The 18,378-nt window shown below is 44.8% G+C and overlaps 1 protein-coding gene across 6 annotated transcripts in view; it reads left to right on the top strand.

The window, feature by feature from the left end:
- PEAK1 (pseudopodium enriched atypical kinase 1) overlaps nt 1-18,378 on the top strand; it is a 351,733-nt gene that overhangs the window by 58,188 nt on the left and 275,167 nt on the right. For 4 of the 6 annotated variants that reach the window (XM_062206403.1, XM_062206407.1, XM_062206405.1 and 1 more), the window contains exon 2: nt 13,724-13,785. The exons of the other annotated variants lie outside the window; for them this stretch is intronic. The gene's annotated coding sequence lies outside the window, so the exon portion shown is untranslated. The remainder of the gene's footprint in view (nt 1-13,723; nt 13,786-18,378) is intronic. 6 annotated transcript variants of the gene reach the window in all.

Genomic DNA, 18,378 nt, shown 5'->3' with positions numbered 1-18,378 from the left:
ATTACAAAGTTCTTAAAGATATCATAGATGTTGAGTTGGGCCATGAAGAATGCTAAGAATTTGATAAATGAGGGAGCGGCATTATGGCACTGTTGGTTAAGCTGTCGTCTGCAGTGCTGGCATCCCATATAGGAGTCGGTTCGAGTCCTAGCTGCTCCACTTCTGATCCAGCTCCCTGCTGATGCGCCTGGGAGGGCAGTGGAAGATGGCCCAGGTGCTTGGACCCCTGCACCCATTTAGGAGACCCAGATGAAGCTCCTGGCTTCATCCTGGCCCAGCCCTGGCTGTTGGAGCTGTTTGGGCAGTGAACCAGAAGATGGAAGATCTCTCTCTCTCTGTCTAGGCGGACTTGTCCACAGGAGAGACACTGCATAAACCGAGGTCCTCGAATACAAAGAAAAAAGTGCTTTTTCATAAACGCTCAGCAGATTCGTTTGCTCAGTTTGAATAATGTGTGAGTAGGATCGAGAAAGGCGGAATTGGGAAAATGGGAAATGACCCGTAACACCAAGCTAGTGAGATGTGAGGATTACCAGCAGGCCACTTGGTTTGGTTGGGGAGTTGCATGTAGGGAGGGATGAGCAGAGTTTACCGAACCTCTTGTACTCCCAAATTATTCCACTACAGGAACAGGGGCCTGTGCTGTAATTAGACCTGGCTGAGAGTAAACCCGGAAGACTAGGATGGGCTTCAGTCACCTCCTTTGTAATACCGTGGGGAGATGAGGTGGTCTGAGAGCCCCCCGACACGGCGCACTTTAAGTCTCCGAGCTGAGCCACCTCTCCGATGTAGTCCATCCAGTTACGAGTTATTTAGTTCAGAGATCAGCAGACTTTTACCTTTGTGAAGGCTGGATAGTATGTTAAGCTTTGTGGCCCTGTATCACATCTGTGTGTATTGTTTGTTTATAGTCTTTTAAAAGTGTAAATACCATTCTTAGCTTCATAACCTCCCGCTCTCCCAAGAAGAAAAGACCATGGGTTGGATTGGGTACCCAGACTGTAGTTTGACTGCTGGTTGAGTTGAGTGCTGTTTATTACCAAACTTGAAGTTTCTAGAAGGAGGAACCAAGACCAGCTTGTGCTGGTGTCTTCCCTCTGTCTGTCTTCTTTGACTGCTCATAGGTGGTTTTCTAAGGGTTAAGAAGGTAATACAGGTAGAGCACCCCTAATTTATGTATCTGAACCCTAAAGCTGCAGATTTTGGAGCATTTCAGATGTCTAGATTTTTTGGATTCGGGATGATCAATCAGTAAGTCTATGTGAATATTCCAAAATATGAAATACTTCTGGTCTCAAGCATTTCAGATAAGGGATACCCAGCTTATGCTTACTGAGATGTCTGCATTTCCTCTCCTGCAGTCTTGATAATTCTGTGTGTCACATTGTCCTCCATTTCCAAGTGTCCTGAAAACTCCCCGATGTCCAGGACGACTTTAGTCACCTTCACTAGCTGTGCCCTGATGTCACACTGATTGTGGTGTAGTGAGTCCAGACTTCAGACGTGAGGGTGCATGTGTTGCAGTTGATTTCTCCACAATGTTGCAGTGGGTTCGTCCTGAAAACTCCCCGATGTCCAGGACGACTTTAGTCACCTTCACTAGCTGTGCCCTGATGTCACACTGATTGACTGTGGTGTAGTGAGTCCAGACTTCAGACGTGAGGGTGCATGGGTGCACTTGAGTGCAGGGATTTAATCTCAGAACTTGCTGGTTTAAAATAATTCCTGTATTCTCCTTTATGTTCCCCCTCATTTTTTTTTCTTTTACATGTATAAAGGGGCTTCAAAAAACCCATAGAAAGTTCACATTATTTTAATTTGATTTTTTTATATACTTTTTAAAATCCCTTCTAGTCCCTGCTGTGGAATAAACATCTCGGATTTTCCTATCATGAGATGTCAGTTATTTTGGGAACCTGTCCCCTGTATCTTGAATTGCCCTGCTTGCTGCTGAAACAAACATTTTCTGTGCCCTAGCCTGCCTTGTTGATTACAGCTTGTTAATTATAGGAATCTGGTATTTCTGTTTGCTTAATCCAATAGTTCCTGCTCTTCTATTTGCTTAATGCTCTGTCTTCATTGTCATATTTAATTACTTTCTGTGTTTCATTGATACTTAGAGTTTTAAGTACTATAGCCATTTTTATAGTTGTAAAAACTTTTAATCCTTTAAAATACTTAAAACTCATTAAAAATTTAAGAGAATGATTATCAGTGCATATACTTCTTAGAAATAGACACACTTTGCAGTGCTTTCAAAGTAAGTGATATGTGGTGACCACTTAGCCTAGGGGTTAAGATGCCTAAATCTCATATTGGAGGACCTGGTTTTTCTTTTGTGTTTTAGGTTTGTTTATTTATTCATTTGTTCATTCAGTCAATGCAGAGTGACAGAAAGAGAGAGATCTTTGATTTACTTCCCAGATGGCTGCAACATCAGAGGCTGGGCTGGGCTAAAGCCAAGAGCCAGGAATTCCAGGCTGGTCTCCCACATGGATGGCAGGGACTGAAGTCCTTGAGCTATCACCTGCTGCTTCCTAGGCACCTTACCAGGGAGCTGCATTGGAAGGCGAGTACTAGAACTTGCACTGGTGCCTCAGGCAGGGTATGTACATCCCAGGTGGTGGCTTTACCTGCTGCGCTGCGGCACCCAGCCTTGCAGAACTGACTGGAAACCTGGCTCCCGCTGCTTACTCTGCCTTCCCACCAACCCAGATCTGGGGACCCAGCAGTGACGGCTCAGGTAATTGAGCTCCTGCCTTGGGTCCTGCCCCTGTCCGGCAGGTTGTGGGCATTTGGGAGTGAACCAGAAGATAAGAGGTCTTTTTTGCTCTTCATCTGTCTGGCTCTATCTGGCCTCTTTAAAAAAAAAGAAAGTATATATTCAATGATAAACACTGTAGGAATTTAAGCCTGTTTTCAGAGAGATTGGGTAGACTGATAGTAGCGGAGGCACAGTTCATGAACAGTCACAACTGAGCTGTCATTTGTCAGTGTAGAGATTACAGAAGGTGTGGTCCGTGATGGTTGTTGATGCATGGATCACTTGAAGGGCACCTCCAGCTGAACTCTGGGGAAACGCACCCACGTGCACAAGCATCCTGTGCCTCTTAGAATGCTGCTTGTACACGGAGGTGCGTGATCAATATTGGATGAATAAAGTGTTAAAACCTGAAGCTGACTGTAGGCGTCAGGCTGTAGATCTCAATAAAGTATAACCAAATGAAAAAAAAATACATACTTATTTAGAACATTTGAGCAGACAGAACCTACGGGAAAATACCTATACAATCTTTATGCAAGGTAACATTGTATATATTTCTAGTCCTTTTCTATGCTAATATATGTATTTTATATAATTCAGGTTATTCAGGAGATGAGCATTTCCCTGTCATTAGCTTTTTTTTTTATTTTACTTTTAAAATTAACTTTGGTAAGTTTTTTTTAATGTTTAAACATTTTTTTAAGATTGATTTATTTGAAAGGCAGAGTTACAAAGAGAGAGGGTGCTCTTCCATCCTCAGCTTTATTCCCCAAACAGCTGTAATGACCAGGGATGCCAGGAGCCCAGAACTCCATCTGGGTTTCCCAAGTGGGTGCCAGGGACCCAATCACTGCAGCCATCTTCTGATGCTCTCCCAGGTGGGTTAGCAGGGAGCTGGATCAGAAGTTTAGCAACAAGGACTTGAACTATAGCACTAACATGGGATGCTGGACGCAGGTGGCATCATGGTTGGCAGGTTAATCCCCTGCACCACAAGGCCAGCCCCTCCATTAGAAGTGGAATACTTTCTCTGTTTCCTCCACCCTCCCCCAACTTTCCTTGCTTGGAGAGAATTCCTATAAAAGCTTAAGGGACTTTCCCATCAAGTAGCTCAATAAATTACCCTTCAGTGTATTCTCTCTGCTCCACATACATTTCATTTTTTTTTTTTTTTTGACAGGCAGAGTGGATAGTGAGAGAGAGAAACAGAGAGAAAGGTCTTCCTTTTTGCCATTAGTTCACCCTCCAATGGCCGCTGCGACCGGCGCATCGTGCTGATCCGAAGCCAGGAACCAGGTGCCTCTCCTGGTCTCCCATGCGGGTGCAGGGCCCAAGCACTTGGGCCATCCTTCACTGCCTTCCCGGGCCATAGCAGAGAGCTGGACTGGAAGAGGGACAACCGGGTTAGAATCTGGTGCCCCAACCGGAACTAGAACCCGGTGTGCCGGCGCCACAAGGTGGAGGATTAGCCTGTTGAGCCGCGGCGCAGGCCTCATTTTTTTTTAAAGATTTATTTATTTCAGCCGGCGCTGCGACTCACTTGGCTAATCCTCTGCTTGCAGCACCGGCACCCCAGGTTCTAGTCCCAGATGTGGCACCAGATTCTGTCCTGGTTGCTCCTGTTCCAGTCCAGCTCTCTGCTGTGGCCCGGGAAGGCAGTGGAGGATGGCCCAAGTGCTTGGGCCCTGCACCCGCATGGGAGACCAGGAGGAAGCACCTGGCTCCTGGCTTCGGATCAGCATAGCGCGCTGGCCGTGGCAGCAGTTTGAGGGGTGAACCAACAGAAGGAAGACCTTTCTCTCTCTCTCTCTCTCTCTCTCTCTCTCTCTCTCACTCTCACTCTCACTCTAACTCTGCCTGTCCAAAAAAAAAAAAAAAAAAAGATTTATTTATTTCAAAGGCAGAGTTACCAGAGACAGAGAGAAAGAGGCCTTCTTTCTGCAGGCTCACCAAATGGCTACAATGGCTGGGGCTGCCCAGGCGAAAGCCAAGAGGCTGGAACTCCATCCGGGTCTCCCACATGGGTGACAGGGCCCAAGTACTTGGGCCATCTTTTGCTGCTCTCCCAGACACATTAGCAGGGAGCTGGATCTGAAGTAGAGGAGCTGGCATGCATATTGGATGCCAGCATCCCAGGCAGTGGCTTAACTTGCTGTACCACAATGCCAGTCCCAAGATAATGTCTTTTTTAAAATAAAAAAAGATTTATTTATTTGAGAGGCAGTTACAGACAGAGAGAGGGAGAGACAAGAAAGAAAGGTCTTCCATCTGCTGGTTTACTCCTCAAATGATCACAATGGCCGGAGCTAGGCTGATCTGCAGCCAGGAGCCAGGAGCTTCTTCCAGGTCTGCCATGCAGCTGCAGTGACCCAAGTGCTTGGACCATCTTCTACTGCCTTCCCAGGCCATTAGCAGAGAGCTGGATTGGAAGAGGAGCAGCCAAGACATGAATTGTTGCCTGCATGGGGTGCCAGTGCCACAGGCGGAGGCTTAACCTGTGCCATAGCACCAGCCCTGATAATGTCTTTTTATTTTATTTTATTTTTATTTATTTATTTTTTTGACAGGCAGAGTGGACAGCGAGAGAGAGAGACAGAAAGAAAAGTCTTCCTTTGCCGTTGGTTCACCCTCCAATGGCCGCTGCGGCTGGCGCGCTGCGGCCAGCACACCGCGCTGATCCGATGGCAGGAGCCAGGTGCTTCTCCTGGTCTCCCATGGGGTGCAGGGCCCAAGCACTTGGACCATCCTCCACTGCACTCCTGGGCCACAGCAGAGAGCTGGACAGGAAGAGGAGCAACCGGGACAGAATCCGGCACCCCGACCGGGACTAGAACCTGGGGTGCCGGTGCCACAGGCGGAGGATTAGCCTAGTGAGCCTTGGCGCTGGGCCGATAATAATGTCTTAAAAATATTTATTTATTGGGCTGGCGCCGCGGCTCACTAGGCTAATCCTCCACCTTGCGGCGCCGGCACATCGGGTTCTAGTCCCGGTCGGGGCACCGATCCTGTCCCGGTTGCCCCTCTTCCAGGCCAGCTCTCTGCTGTGGCCAGGGAGTGCAGTGGAGGATGGCCCAAGTCCTTGGGCCCTGCACCCCATGGGAGACCAGGAGAAGCACCTGGCTCCTGCCATTGGTCAGTTCGGTGCGCCGGCCGCAATGCGCCTACCGCGGCGGCCATTGGAGGGTGAACCAACGGCAAAAAGGAAGACCTTTCTCTCTGTCTCTCTCTCACTGTCCACTCTGCCTGTCAAAAAAAAAAAAAAAAAAAAAAAAGCCAAACAGTAGAAAGGATAACATGTAAAAAAAAATATTTATTTATTTACTTGAAAGTCAGAATGGCTGAGCGATGGTGAGAGGCAGAGAATGATCTTCCATCTACCGATTCACTGCCCCACCTCAGCCCTGCCAAATGCTTGTGATGGATAGGGCCGGAGCAAAGCCAGGAGCCAGAACTTCATCAGGGTCTCTTTTGTGGGTGGCAGGAGCCCAGGTGCTTGGGTCATCACCTGCTGCCTCTCGGGTGCAGTAGCAGGAAGTGAGGATTCAAACTGGCCTCCTCTATGGGATGTGGGCATCCCAAATGGCAACGTAAGCCTCTTTGCCACAGTGCTTCCTCCAGGGTAAGATTCCTTAAAAAATTCTTATGTATTTTTATTTATTTGAAAGGCAAAGATATATTTCCCACCCACTCATTCACTCCCCAGATGCTTACAACAATTGGGGCTGATTAAGACCAAAGCCGAAGAGCCAGACGCAGTTCAGTTTTCCCACATCGGTGGCAGGGATGCAAGTACTTGCATCGTCACCAGCTGCCTCCCAGTGTGTGCACTAGCAGGAAGCTGGAGTGGAGCAGGAACCTGGGCCCAGGCCCTCCAGCGTGGGATATGGGCGTCCCGAGCAGTGTCTTAACTGCTGCACCGAACACTTTCCCCAGTAAGAGAGGATTTAGGTGCAGAATCGTTTGGTGAGTTTTAATGAATGTACACTTCCTGTCAGAAACATCATAATCAAGATAATCAATATTTCCTTTCCCCTAAAAGCTTCTTGTAAGCCCCTTTGCCAGCAGTTCTTTTTTTTTTTTCCTGAGGATCTATTATCAAAGTATTATTATTTTTTTTAACTTTTATTTAATGAATATAAATTTCCAGTGTACAGCTTATGGATTACAATGGCTTCCCCCTCCCGTAACTTCCCTCCCACCCGCAACCCTCCCCTCTCCCACTCCCTCTCCCCTTCCATTCACATCAAGATTCATTTTCAATTCTCTTTATATACAGAAGATCAATTTAGTATAAAGATTTCAACAGTTGGCACCCACATAGAAACACAAAGTGAAACATACTGTTTGAGTACTAGTTATAGCATTAAATCAAAATGTACAGCACATTAAGGACAGAGATCCCACATGAGGAGCAAGTGCACAGTGGCTCCTGTTGTTGACCCAACAAATTGACACTCTAGTTTATGGCGCCAGTAACCACCCTAGGCTGTCGTCATGAGTTGCCAAGGCTATGGAAGCCTTCCAAGTTTGCCGACTCTGATCATATTTAGACAAGGTCATAAAAGACAGGGTGAGGATAGTAACCAATGATCCTAAGAGTGGCATTTACCAGGTTTGAACAATTATACAGCATTAAGTGGGGAAGAGGACCATCAGTACACACAGGTTGGGAGTAGAGCCATTGGTGGTAGAGTAGAGGTTATGATTACAAAGGAATGAGTACGTTAGACAGGGTCTAGAACAAAGGACAGAGTCATTATTAGAGGAGCTAAGAAAGGTGCTGTCTAAGCTACAATTAAGTTTTCTGATTGAGAGGCAAATAGAACCTGACAGAAGGGGCTTGATTATAATCTGGTGGGCTTTAGGCCTTGTAAGTTAAGAGGCCCAGACCTATCTATCTCTTCACATGGGGTATATCCTAAGGGAGGTGTGAACCTCCTAGGGGAAGGCACTCTGTTGACTTTCATTACTTGGCTGGCCTGGGAGGAGAGCTGGCCAGGTAAAGGCAGGTGGCATCTCTAACAAGCAATTTACAGTTCTGCCTGCAATGTTGCTGACCCTACTTGGCCGTCCCCTCAGCTGCAGTGGTCCCTTTGGAAGTTGGGCTGAGTGAAGGGCTTTTCAGCTTAGTGCCAATAAGATCTGTGGCTCTGACCTGGGCATCCTTCGACTCCAGGGCAGGTCCATTTCCAGTGATCCAACTCTTAGCAGAGCTGCCAGGGCTCTTCACAAGCTGACTTCTGCTGAAGCCCAGGCTTACCACATTGAAAGCCACTGCAGTGGACTGGCCTGTTGGGTCTCCTTGAGGTCAGATCACTGTACAGATCAGCCATTAATAGGCCTGCCACCCATTGCTTCTGATGCCTAGCTTTCTTTTCCTCATGGTTTGTGTTAAAGCAGACCAGAGGATGCAAGTCAAGGGAGTGCCCATGTCCCATCTCTAATCTTCGGTGGCCTGAACTACAAGTCTATAGTCACAGGCATGTTCTGTAGTAGTTTTTCTAAGGTAGACAATGCCCATGAGGAAAATTATATTCTCACTTTAAAACTTTCTTTCCCTTTGGTCTGAAAGGGAGGTTTTTTCTACTTACTGTATACTTCGCTGATGGCGAAGTGAATCTAGCTATGAGATTATTATTTAAGCTCTTATTTTGGCTATGCTATTACAGAAAAATGTTAGCCATCTCTTTTATAAGGTCTAAAGATTAAATTGTGCGTCCTACAGATTCCTTCATAATAGAATTAGTTTCCTACCTTGAAGAGAATAGAGAAATGAAAGAACAAGTTGGGCTTAGAATAGAGAATTGAGGGAGCAAGTCCTAGATCACTTGCTAACAATAGCAATATTACATGAATACTTAGCAAACCGTTTCAACCATTAGATAACAACTTAAGAAAACATTTACCAGAAGGTCCAATGCCTTCTATAAATTTTAAGAATCATGTATTTGAAAACACTTCTTAAATATCTAACATGGTGTAGTTTGTTTAGCCAGTAAACTTAAGCACAACCATATAAAATGTTTTTAGTTTCTACCAACAAGTTTAAAACATATGATACACAGATTCAGGTCACACAAATTAAAATGTATCTTTGATTGATTTTAGCAGCTTAAATTTATGGACAATCTTATCTAAAAGCCATTTAAAATAAAACTCTTAATAAAATTTCCCCATGTGGACATACAATATGTACACACATATAACATAGCATAATAGACCAATATAGCAATTTTAATAATAGCTTTTAAAATCTTTAACTCTTTTTGTAGATTGCCAATTGATTTGAATTGCTTTTTCTTTTTAGTAACCTCAGTTAACCATACTTTCTCTCAGTTGGTACTGTTAATACAATATTGGCTTCATCTGTTTACAGAGCCATCCCAAAGTACTGAATACAATAGAAGTGGCTGGAAAAAGTCCATAGGAACCTATAGGAGGACAGCTAAACACAGAACCAACAATGATTTAGTTTTATGAGCAGCAAATCATATATAACTGTGGATGACAAAAGACTTTAAGTCGCCATGTTTAAAATTATAAACTCATCAACCAACAAGAGGCACTTGCTTACTTCACAGTATTTTTGAAAGCACCTGTAGGATTTTACAAGTATTTAACCCTTTAGGCCTCTGGGGCTTTCTCATTAAAATAACTATCATGTCTAGTAACACAAGATCATTAGACTTTTTAATTCTCAAACATTTGTATTAATAGCATTTTCCATTATAGAAACTTAAAATTTGGTACCGCGTCACATCTTGACAGTACTTCTAATATAATTCAAATAGCCTGATTAGTTGGTGTCTCTGTAAGATGAGAGATATAGGTCCTTTGATTTTTTCATTTGGGCCCAAACTGGAAAAACCAAAGTCCAGGATTTACTGGAAATTTTAGAGTCCAGATTGTTTGAAACTTTGATTTTTTTGAATGCCTGTCAAGAATGCCAAGAAGGCTCAAAATCCAAAATATCTGGTTGAAATAAGATTCCTTAAAATCATGACATAACATAGACCAAATTTGATCATTGTTACAAGGTGATTATTCAAATCTTTGAAAATAAGCACATATTTAAATAGCCCATAGCTCTTAATAAAAATTCAGCTGTTTTTGAACAATTAGAATTTAACAGACATCAAGAGAACATAATAGATTACTTTAACATATTGCTTTAACAGAGCATCAGAGTTTAATTCTATGTCAAAGAGAAATTGAGCTTCCTGTGATCTTTTGCTGTGAGGTTTCCTTCCTTTACCTTCTTTCATATTGGTGACCATGTTTCTGTGTTTCTGTATGTAACACATCTTTAAGCATCTTTTGCAGGACAGGATGAGTGGCAACAAATTCTTTCAGTTTCTGTTTGCTATGAAAAGTCTTAATTTCACTTTCATTCACAAATGAGAGCTTTGCAGGATATAATATTCTGGGCTGGCAGTTTTTCTTTCTTAGTACCTGGGCTATGTCTCGCCATTCCCTTCTAGCTTGTAGGGTTTCTGATGAGAAGTCTGCTGTGAGTCTAATTGGAGATCCTCTAAGAGTAATCTGACGTTTCTCTCTTGCACCTTTTAGAATCTTTTCTTTATGTTTCACTGTGGTGAGTTTGATTACAACATGTCGTGGTGAGGATCTCTTTTGGTCATGTTTATTAGGGGTTCTATAAGCTTCCTGTACTAAGATGCCTCTGTCTTCTCCAAACCTGGGAAATTTTCTGCTAGTATCTCACTGAAAATGCCTTCTAATCCTTTCTCCCTCTCCATGCCTTCAGGAACTCCCAGAAACCGAATGTTAGGTTTTTTAATAGTATCCTGTAGATTCCCGACAATATTTTTTAGATTTCTAATTTCTTTTTCTTTTCTTTGGTTTGCCTGTTTCCTTTCCTGTTCTCTGTCTTCTAATTCCGATATTCTCTCTTCTGCTTTGCCCGCTCTGTTTTTAAGGCTCTCTAATGTGTTTGTCATTTGATCTATTGAATTCTTCATTTCATTATGATTTCTCGTCACTATCACAGTTTCTTGTTCTACTAGTTGTTTCATTTCATTTTGATTCCTCCTTAATATTTCATTTTCATGAGAGAGATTTTCTATCTTGTCCATTAAGGATTTCTGTAGTTCAAGAATTTGTTTTTGAGAACTTCTTAATGTTCTTATCAATTTTTTGAGATCTGCTTCTTGCATTTCTTCTATCTCATCATCTTCATAATCTTGAATTGGGGTGTCTTTTTCATTTGGGGGCATCATAGTGTCTTCCTTGTTCTTGTTACCTCGGTTTTTGCGATTGTTGTTTGGCATGTTGGAGATATTTGGTTTCTTCACTGTGGTGTTTTTTCTTGTTACACTATGGCTCTATATTAAGTGGACTGTCTGCTTTGACTGTCTGCTTTCGGTGGAGCCTTAGAGGCTTGAGATGAGTGTGGCCTGAGAGCTGTGTTTGGTTCCTCAGGGTTGAGGGTGTGTCAAAGATGACACTCCCAGGTTAGGCGTGGTAAATCTCTCTTTCTTTCTTTCTTTTTTTTTTGATTCAAAAGGGAAGTAATTCCGAACAGCTGAATGTAATTGGAGGTAGTTAGCAGGCGAATGATATATCCACAGGAGCCAGAGATCGGAAGCTCTTTCCCAAGGACCACACAGGGAATCTCTGCTGCCCTCAGTGTGGGCTCCAATTCTCCTGCAGTCTCCCACTGGGTTGCCAAGTTAGATGCTAATCTCCAGTTATTTCACCCCTCCCCCCAGAGTCAGGTTTTTCTGCTTGGCTCAGGGCCGGTGCAGACCTGAGGTCGCCTTGCTTATGATGTATGACCAAAATGGCGCCTGCTCTTTGTCTTGCTCGCCTTTGAGGGGTGAGCGGAGAGAGAGAAACTCGTGTCCGTATCGGTCACTTTTTTTTTTTCCCTCTCTCTCTTCTAGTTAGCCTGGTGAACTTTTCCCCACAGAGTTTCAAGCCTCATTCCCTCTAGCCTCCTCTTTCCGCTTGCCCGCTGGTGTCTCGGGCTATTGAGGTTTGGCTCCCCTCGCGTTCCAGTGCTGGTGTGTTGAGTCTGCCGCTGGTGTCCCGAACTTGGGCTCCCATGCTCTCCACGCAGGTCCACTGTGAATCACTAGCTCCGGAAGAGTTTCCTCTGCTGTTTCTTCCCCTACTCTTCCTTGACTCTGCAGTATCTCCACTTTTATTAACCTGTGTCTTGCCGAACTACCATTGTGTTCCTGTCCTATTCCGCCATCTTGCCGCTCTCTCTCTGCCAGCAGTTCTTCATATACCCTTTGGCTGCTGCAGTGGCTGCTCTGTTTTCTGCCGCTGTAGATTAGTTTTGCTGTAACAGAACAGCATGCGTGGAAAAATTGAGCAGGGAGTAGAGTTGCCATGTCTCCCCTTCCCACAGTTTCCCATTAGGCATTAAGCATGTTTGGTACCTAATTTAATGAATGATTACTTAAAATTCTAACCCATTAATCACTTGGACATTCAGTTTGTTTCTAGCTTTTCAAAGTCATAAAGGAGTTACGATATACATCTTTGTTTGAACTTTGATTATTTAGTGCAGATTGCTGGGAAAACGTTAACTGGGTCAAAGCATTTGAACTTCACAGGGTTCTCGTTGCATATTGCAAACCTACTCTTCAGAACAGTTTTACCGACTTACACTGCCATGAGCAGTATACAAAGATACTTGTTATACTGCATTATTATAATATGTATTATCGTTTGTAGCTGTCCTGTATAGATGATGTTATAGGAATAAAGGCCCCAGAATTTCAGCAGCTCGACACAATGTGTGTTCCTTGCTCAGACTGCATGTCTGACATACAGGAGCTAGGAATCGTTACTCCTCCGACTCCCTAGTGAACGGCCTGCCCAGAAGGTGCATCTAATCACTGGCTTCCACAACCCCTGGAGCAGTGGGTAGGCCTGCACTTCCTACTGGTCCCTAAAGCTCATGCCTAGGAATGTCTCCTCACATCTTTGCACATCTCAGTGGCTAAAGCACATCACAAAGACATGCCTAAATTGGAAGAGGGTCTGAGCCTGGTAAGAAGTGGAGCAGTGCTAATAACAAGCTTTTTTTTTTTTTGAAAACAACTCAGAATTTTATTGAGGAAAGATGGCATTACATTTTTTTTTTTTTTTTTTGGACAGGCAGAGTTAGACAGTGAAAGAGAGACAGAAAGAAAGGTCTTCCTTTTTCCATTGGTTCACCCCCAAAATGGCCACTATAGCCGGCGTGCTGAGCCAATCTGAAGCCAGGAGTCAGGTGCTTCCTCCTGGTCTCCCATGCTGGTGCAGGGCCCAAGGACCTGGACCATCCTCCACTGCTCTCCTGGGCCACAGCAGAGAGCTGGACTGGAAGAGGGGCAACCGGGACAGAATCCGGCGCCCCAACTGGGACTAGGACCCGGGGTGCCAGTGCCGCAGGTGGAGGATTAGCCTAGTGAGCCGCGGCACCGGCCGGCATTGCATTTTATTTATTTATTTTTTTGCCAAAGCAGAGAAACATTTTTCATATTTATCAGCCAGTTGTTTCATTTGATTTTCCCTTTTACTTAGGCTTTACAGACGTGTGCTGTTGATTTACTTACGTATCTTCCCGCTCTGAAGTTCTGGGTTTTTTCGTGAGGCAGACAGTCGTGATGGTGATACAGGAGTACAGGCTGTAGAGAAGAGCTTTCTTCTCAGGAACCGAGCTGGTGGAGGAAGTTCACTTTTACCCTCTTGTTAATGGGATGCTGGCACTGCAGGCGGAGGCTTTACCCGCTCCGCCCCAGCACTAGCTCCTGGCAGAAATTCTTAATTCTTGACATTCTGTAGATTTCTAGAGAACAACTTGAACACAGAAATTTTGGGGGTAAATGATCAAGCTAGGGTTCTATTGATAGAAGTAAGTTCCCTCTAAGACATAGTCATGTTGACCATGTATTTTTCTTTTTCTTTTCTTTCTTTCTTTTTTTTTTTTTTTTTCTAATTCAGGTATCCACCTAAGCTGGAACTACGCTGTAGACATATTTCTGTGGTTCGTGCAGAAATCCAAGGTGAGATTTTTTTTTTAAAGATTTATTTATTTACTTGAAAGTCAGAGTTAGACAGATCTGAAGCCAGGAGCTTCTTCCGGGTCTCCCACATGGGTGCAGGGGCCCAAGGACTTGGGCCATCTTCTACTGCCTTCCCAGACCATAGCAGAGAGCTGGACCAGAAATGGAGCAGCCAGGTCTCGAACTGGCACCCATATGGGATGCCGGCACTGCAGGCAGCAGCTTTACCTGCTATGGCACAGCGCCGGCCCCAATGTGAGATCTTTCATGAGTGCCCTTGCCTCTTAGCACCTATTTTGTGTAGGAAAACTAAAACCTAAACTCCATTCATCCTATTGTAGACTCACAATGCAGTTCACGCCTGTGATCTCGAAAGGTGTGGGGATTTCTCCCCAGCAGCAGACCTGAGCTGGTGCCCTCTAATTCAGCTTGATTCTGACACTGTACACCTGGAGCTAGGTCAGCTCCCACAGCTCAGTCCCCAGGACTGTCGCCCCAGCCCGCGCATCTTAGACATTTGTTGCAAGCCACAAGTTGTTACAGCTGTACTTCTGACTGTTAAATAAACTGGGATTCTCACGTCCCCCTCCTCAGATTTGGTAAATTTGCTGAAGCAGCTCACAGAACTTAGGGAAACACTTTTTTATATTTGCTGGTTTATTATGAAATTCACTAAAAAGATGCATTTGGAGAGATGCCTGGAGCGAGGTGTGGCAGAGAGGTGCCGAGTTTGCCTGCGCCCTCCAGGAGCTCGTATGTGTTCAGCAGTCCCGAAGCTCTCCAAACCCTGCCCTTTTAGGTTTTTATGGAGACTTCCTTACTTGAGGGTGATCATTAGTAGATCCGCGGGCACAGGGCAGGACCCCTCTGGAATGAGGAGGGTCTTATGACCTGCTATGTAGAATGATGAGTAGTGTTTCTTTCACCTGCCTTGGGGAAGAGAAATTTTTTCTATGTCCTGCCTTGAGGAAGGAGTTTGAATTGGGAACTGTGGACAAAACCCTAAAAATACAAGTATCATACTTTACAATTTTATATCGAGAAAAAATTGTTTCTGAAAAGATTAAGGCAGCACCAAATGTCTTTTCCTCTGGGTATTTTAGTAGGAAGCAAGTATTTATCACAGAACTACGTATACGTCAGGCTTACTTTTAGTCTGTGGGATATTTAATTGAAAGAAATGAAGCTGGTTTAGCTATACAATACTCCTGAGCGAATCTTTCCATTGTTTTTTATACTAAAAAACGTGGCTCATGCTTGTGTTCTGTAACATGTGGCTGAGAAAGATGCAGGCCTCCTACACTGAAGTCATCGAAGACAAAGTCTCTGTTAGCGAAGTCCTGGATTGGAGCATCTGCTAACCGTCAGGGTGGCCAGTTACCAGGGGTTTCTACCACTCTGCTGTCCTGGCCTTGATGACGTTCTGTAGCTCCCTCTGTCTGGGGCCAGCCCGGGGGTGGTGTGTGTGTGTGTGTGTGTGTGTTATGTAATAAGGACATATCTATTGGTATGTTAAAGTTGATTTCTGTAGAAAGCTTCTATACACAGCATTCCATTCTAAAGGTCGAATCATAGCATTTTGCCTTTTCTTACCTGTCTTAGGTTTTCTTCATGTTTAATTTTTTCAGTAGATAATTCTAAGTGTCTTATCTGGTCTTTCCACCTTGAGTCCAGCTGTATTTCTCTCTCTTTCTCTCCTTCTCTCTCTCTCTCTCTCTTAAAAAATGTATTTATCTGCTTGAAACCCAGAGTTACAGAGAGAGAAGAGAGAGCGAGAGAGATCTTCCATTCTCTGATTCACTCCCTAAAAGTCCACAACAGCCAGGGCTGGGCCAGGCCCAAGCCGGGAGCCCACAGCTTGTTCCATGTCTCCCACATAGGTATAGGGGCCCATGCACTTGGGCCATCTTCTGCTGCTTTCCCAGGCACGTTAATAGGATCAGAAGTGGAGCAGGTGGATATTGAACCACCCACACTGGATGCCAGTGTTGCAGGTGGCTGCTTTACCCCCTACAACACAACGCTGGCCCTCAGCTATTCTATAAGCCATTATTGTCACTGACAACAGAGTTTTTGTATTTGTTTGTTTGTTTTTGCTAGATTCCAACATATTAGCCCACTTCTCAGAACCCTTCAGTATCTCCACATTGCTAGATGGATATTTTGAGAACTCTTTTTTTCTTTTTTGACAGGCAGAGTGGACAGTGAGAGAGAGAAACAGAGAGAAAGGTCTTCCTTTTTGTCGTTGGTTCACCCTCCAATGGCCGCTGTGGCCGGCGCATTGTGCTGATCCGAAGCCAGGAGCCAGGTGCTTCTCCTGGTCTCCCATGGGGTGCAGGGCCCAAGCACTTGGGCCATCCTCCACTGCACTCCCGGGCCACAGCAGAGAGCTGGCCTGGAAGAGGGGCAACTGGGACAGGATCGGTGCCCCAACCGGGACTAGAACCCGGTGTGCCGGCGCCGCAAGGCGGAGGATTAGCCTAGTGAGCCGCGGCGCCGGCCGAGAACTCTTTTACAGAGCATTTTAATCTGTTCTTTTCTCATTTTTCCATCTTAATGTGCTCTAAATGTGATATGAACTAACATTGTTTAGTTCATCTAACATCTTTATTGAGAAATAAGTTAAATTCTATAAAATGCACCCATTCAAGATGTAGAATGCTGTGGTTTTTATTGTATTTACAAAGATGTGCAGCCGTCACCACAATCTGGGGGAATATTTTCCTCATTTCTTAAAAGTTCTCATCGGTAGTCACCCCTGATTCCTCCCTCCCCTCGGTCTGCCAGCGGCATGTCTACATTCTGTCTGTAGATCTGCCCATGCCGGATGTTTCCTGTAGTGGAATTAGCCGGTAAGTGGTCTCGGTGACTAATTGTGTTCCCTTAGCACAGTGTTTTTAAAGCTCATCCGTGTTGTAGCATGTATCAGAGACTTCTGACTGTGGCGCCTGGACTCTGAGCGCAGCTGCACGCGAGCGTGGCAGCCAGAGAGGCCTGAGTCTTCTGGTCCTTTGTCTCATTGCAGGGCATCACTGTGCACCGAGGCTGGTGTGCAGCGCTGCTTTCCCCCATGAGGCTTGCAAGGGAAAGCCTTTGTAAGAGTTTATGGTCAGGTTGAAAGAAATCAAATGTAGTTTTTTTTTTTTTAATTGATCAGGATTTGGATTTCTCATTATATATACATATATCATATTTTATTTAAGCTCTCATTAGTTGATAGATATTTGTTTCCAATTTTGTCTATTCCGAAAACACTGCTATGAACATATTTATTTGCATACACTTTTTAAATGATTTCAGTGTAAGGATTTTATTTAATTATCTGCTCACTGAGAGACACACAGAGAGACAGTTAATCAGAGTGCTCCATAGTGACTACAACTGGACAGAGGCTGAAACCAGAAGCTGGGAACTCAATCCGGGTCTCACATGTGGGTGGCAGGGTCCCAGCATTTTGAGCCGTCACGGCTTCTGCATTGGCAGGAAGCTGGAGTCAGGAACTGGAGCGGGAACTGAATCCCAGGACTCTGATGTGGGAGACAGGTGTCTTTACCGGAATTGCTAGGCTAATGCCTATACCTTGTGTACAAGTTTTTGTGTGTGAAATATGTTCTCATTTCTCTTAGTGTGACTTGCTGGATTATTCGATAGCTCCATATTTAACATTTTATGGAGCTGTGAAACTATTTTCCAAAGAAACATCAGCATTTTACATTCCCACCTGCAATGTCTGAGGGTTCCAGTTCCTCAAACACTTGCAAACTTGCCATTGTCCAGGTTTTTTTTGTTTGTTTTGTTTTTTTTGACAGACAGAGTGGACAGTGAGAGAGAGAGACAGAGAGAAAGGTCTTCCTTTTGCCGTTGGTTCACCCTCCAGTGGCTGCCGTGGCTGGCGCGCTGCGGCCGGCGCACCACGCTGATCTGATGGCAGGAGCCAGGTGCTTCTCCTGGTCTCCCATGGGGTGCAGGGCCCAAGCACTTGGGCCATCCTCCACTGCACTCCCGGGCCATAGCAGAGAGCTGGCCTGGAAGAGGGGCAACCGGGACAGAATTCGGCACCCTGACCGGGACTAGAACCTGGTGTGCCGGCACCGCAAAGCGGAGGATTTGCCTATTGAGCTGCGGCACTGGCCGCCATTGTCCAGTTTTGTTTTGTTTATTATTGCCACCTCCAGTGGATGTAGATCTTGTGGTTTCAACTTATTTCCTGAGTTGCTGAGGATGTATAAAATCTTTTCATATGCTTATTGACCATTTGAACATTTTCTTTGGTAAAACAATTAAATCATTTTTTTTAACTTTGTCCATTTTTTTTTTTTTGAGATTTATTTATTTGAAAGTCAGAGTTATAGACAGAGAAGGAGAGGCAGAGAGAGAGAGAGAGAGAGAGAGAGAGAGAGAGAGGTCCTTCATCTGCTGGTTCACTCCCCAATTGGCCAGCACTGCTGGAGATGCACCAATCCGAAGCCAGGAGCCTGGAGCCTCTTCCAGGTCTCCCACACGGGTGCAGGGGCCCAAGGACTTGGGCCATCTTCTACTGCCTTCCCAGGCCATAGCAGAGAGCTGGATCAGAAGTGGAGCAGCTGGGAACCA

The sequence above is a fragment of the Lepus europaeus genome, chromosome 11 (assembly GCF_033115175.1).
Source record: "Lepus europaeus isolate LE1 chromosome 11, mLepTim1.pri, whole genome shotgun sequence".
Taxonomy (NCBI): Eukaryota; Metazoa; Chordata; class Mammalia; order Lagomorpha; family Leporidae; genus Lepus; species Lepus europaeus.
This window is presented reverse-complemented; position numbering and strand designations above follow the sequence as displayed.